Below are 4,128 nucleotides of genomic sequence, written 5' to 3' on the forward strand. Positions count from 1 at the left end.
ATTCCAAAGATTAAGACTCGCAAAACACTTGTTCAATCCTTCATTATTTGAAGCGAAATGAAGAAAAATGATTGGGTTCTTTTCGGGTCTTATGGGGTTCGGCCGAAAGAGGGCTTAAGGGAGAGAGATTGATTTTTTTCTAAATTTTTCTACAATAAATGGTGATGTCTATAATCATATAAAACAAAATTACCTAAATACCCTTTAAGGGTATAAATCTAATTAACTAATTCAAGGGCAATATAATCATAACACACTAACCCACATAAAACATAATATCTAACTATCCAAAATAAATTCTCAGTCACCTCTAAAATATTAATTTACGCCACTATGATTTTTTCGCTAATCTCTTAAATTTGCACTTTTGCTATACATTATTTGAAATTTTACCAAACAAAAAAAGAAAATTATCATAGTATCCCAATTTATTCACACAAGTTCTTGAATAAAATAAGAAACAGTAATTAGTGATATAATAATTATTAATTTACAAATCTTATCGTAAATCTTATGAGTTTTGGTTCACCCCTAATTAAGTTAAACAGTCATTTCCAAACAAACTAAAATGCCTATATCGATCCAAATAAAAGTTAAATAGAACCTTAAATTATACATCATTCTCTATAATAATAATTAATTTTGTCATTTTTCTTATTAGCTTAACTTTTTTAACATGGTGATGATAATGGGTTGATGCATAGAAAGAGAATTTAAGCACCATATATATAAGTGATTATTTAATAGTCACATTTTCGCTAATAGTTATATTTTTTTTATAATATGTTATAACAGGTTATATATTAACAGATAAAAATTTATTTTTATACTCAAATTAATTATATATTTAAAATTAATTATTTTTTTAATTAAAATATTTAATAAGATATTTTTTACAATTAATATTTATAAATTATTTGTTATTTTTATTTATAAAAGATAAATAAAATTAGATTACAAGTAATTTATTAATTATTTTTATTTAATTTTTAAATTAATCGTAACCGTTTAATAATAATTTGATGACTAAAAATAAATATAATTATTATAATTACATATTTAATATAACCATTAAATTCTATTTTATAAAATATATATATAATATTTGATGATTTTTAATTTCTAGAGGGGTTAGAAAATTAGGGTCAAATAGTTTAATTAATGCAATTTATACAATTATGTAATGAAATAATTCATGTGAGAGGTGTTTGACGTTATTGCTTAATAATTAAGTGATAATTATAGGTTACATAATGCAATATCATGCATGCTTTGCTTAAAAAAATAATATTGTTTTATGTTTTTTATTCACAATATACTTCCCTTTAATTAATAAAAGTGAATCCTTATTGGATGATGTAGTTGGTGTTCCTCACATATATTATTTCAATAACCATCTTATCTTCTCCTAACAAAAGCCAAAATAATATTGAAATTTTTTAGCTAGGGATAGATATTTATTGGTTTATTTTACTTGACTTTCTTTCTTCAAACTATGTGTATATAATAATGGGATTATTTCACAAATACACAACAACAACAACAAAATTTGAAAAATACGATTTCACAGAATTTTAAATATTTTTACAATTTTTTTTTTATTTTATTTACAAAAAATACAGTTTTTTATGTTGTACTCTTGTTAATTTATTGTTGATTTTTTGTTATATGTATGTTGTTTTTTGTTTTTGTTTTGGTATTATTTAAATGTTATTTTCATGTTATTTTTATGTAGTTTTCTTATTGTTTTCGTGTTATTTTTATGAAAAATTGTAAAAATGTACAAAATAAATAAATAAATAAATAATACCTTATGTAACTATCCAAATTTATAATAATACACCAAACAACAACCACATTTCGTATTAACATAGTTTTCAATATTAGTTGGAAAACGAAACAAAAGATTATGGTTGTTCTACCCAAACCATATTTATTTATATAAACATATATGATCACAACCTCTCAACAAACATATTTCTTTTGTTCTATATGTCAATGTAACCATCATAATTAATTTAATTATAGTTTGCAAGAATTTTTTTAATAAAATGGCGTAGTCTTAGATCATTAATTAATTAAAACAAAAGAGCGGATTACCTATAGTTTTCCTTGGTGAAATATATAGAACCAGCTAAATAACACCTAAATAATATGATTTCAATTTTTTTAGAATGAATCATAAAACTAATGCAGGCTATATAAGTAGAAGGAACTTCCAAAAATACTATAAAATATATAGAAAGTTTATAAAAATATTGCAACACGAAATTTTTTACATTTTTAATCTACCAATTTTACAAAAATAATGTATTTAAAGTTTCAAAATTACAAAAATACAATGTTTGAGTAAAATAAAAAAAGAAAAACCAAAAAACTGAAAAATAATCCTATAACAACTTAATAAACAACATAAAAACAGCTATAAAAAAAACATAACTACAAAGCAACATAAAAATAACAAAACGTTAACATCTAATTGCAATAAGTAAAATAATTAATATCAACTCCTAAATATGTTTTTGTATTACGAATTTTGTTTTTACTTAGTTTTGACAATATGATTTATTTTTTTGTACTATTATATTGTTATTTTTTCAAGAAATTTGTTGTTACAATTTTATTCTTTCAATTTTTTTTCTCTTTTTCTTTTTGAGTTAGTGATAATTAAAAAAACAACTATAAATTGAAAAATAACTAAAAAAAATAACAAAATAAATGCACATATATACAACAAAAAATTGTTTGGAATAAACTGAAAAAATATACTCAATAAAAAATGAACATAAACTAAACAACAATTGTACAAGAAGAAGAATACATAAAAATAACAAAAAAATAACTATAAAACAACTATAGAACATCTAAAAAAAATAGCATAAAAATAACTATAAAATAACAAAAAGACAACCATAAATAAAAAATAAAAAAAAAATAAGACATCAATCTTGTTAAATATGCAAATCATTCATAAATTAACTCTGAATAAATTATAAAATATCCAAAAATATATACTACTTTAATTAATCATGTAAATGATAAAAAAATATAGGAGTGCTCTTAATTTTTTTATAAGAGAGAAAAAGAATGTTAAGAAATCGAGATATAAAAATGTACATTTATTAGAAAGAGAGAGAGAGAATTGGAAAAAAAAAATAAAAAAGAGAAATAGAGAGAGAAGATAAGAGAAGAGAAAAAAAATAGTGTCACTGACTTCAAAATAATACTAAAAAAAAAAAGAACAAAAGGTGACCTAAAAACTTTTTTTTTTTTTTGAAGCTTTAATAAGTAAAAAATAATAAAGAAAAATTAAGTAGGGAAAAAATAAATGTAAAAAATTTCTTATCAAAGTAAAAAATATAAAGTTTCGAAAAAAGTTAATATTTAGTATAAATTTTTTATAATTATACACATACATATGTAGAAAAACATGCATGCGTGTAGTGTGTAATTCATGTCTATATTAGTCTTTGCACAAAATTAGACATCAATATAAAAAATATATATATAAATAAATATTTGAGATATATATTTATATAGTTAATATACTATTAAAGTATTTTTTTTAATAACTCGGAAAAGTGTATATTACTAAAAGAGTTAATTGTGGCATAACCTTCAGAACTCAAATTTTGACTGTAAAATCTCAAAAACTACTGTATTGTTAGCAAAACATATCTGTCCCCTTGACCCCGTTATAATTTATCTGTGTGGCTCATCCAACCAATGCTAGGTAGACTGATACATGCTATGTTATTAACAATTAAATGACGTGGCATGTTAGGAAATAAAATTAAAAAATAATTGAGTTTAATTTTTTTTTTTTTAAAAAAAAAAAACAAAAACTAATGGCCAATTAAATTAAAGAAATAAATGAAAATAAAATAAAATGAAGAATAAAAAGAAAATAAAATAGGAGATGAACAAAACAACAAAATTAAAAGCATAAACTCAAAACCTCCAAACCCAGATCGACAAGTTCTCAGTGGCGACGATCTGGGTTTGCAAAGGAGAAAAAAATTCTCAAACCTATTTTCGGTGAAAAGTAAAGGAAACCCTGCGGTCGAAGTCGAACAGAAGAAAAAGAAAGGTTGAACCATTAGGTACTTGTATTTATGCTCCATTGTG

This window comes from Cannabis sativa, chromosome 6 (assembly GCF_029168945.1).
Source record: "Cannabis sativa cultivar Pink pepper isolate KNU-18-1 chromosome 6, ASM2916894v1, whole genome shotgun sequence".
In the NCBI taxonomy this organism is placed as follows: domain Eukaryota; kingdom Viridiplantae; phylum Streptophyta; class Magnoliopsida; order Rosales; family Cannabaceae; genus Cannabis; species Cannabis sativa.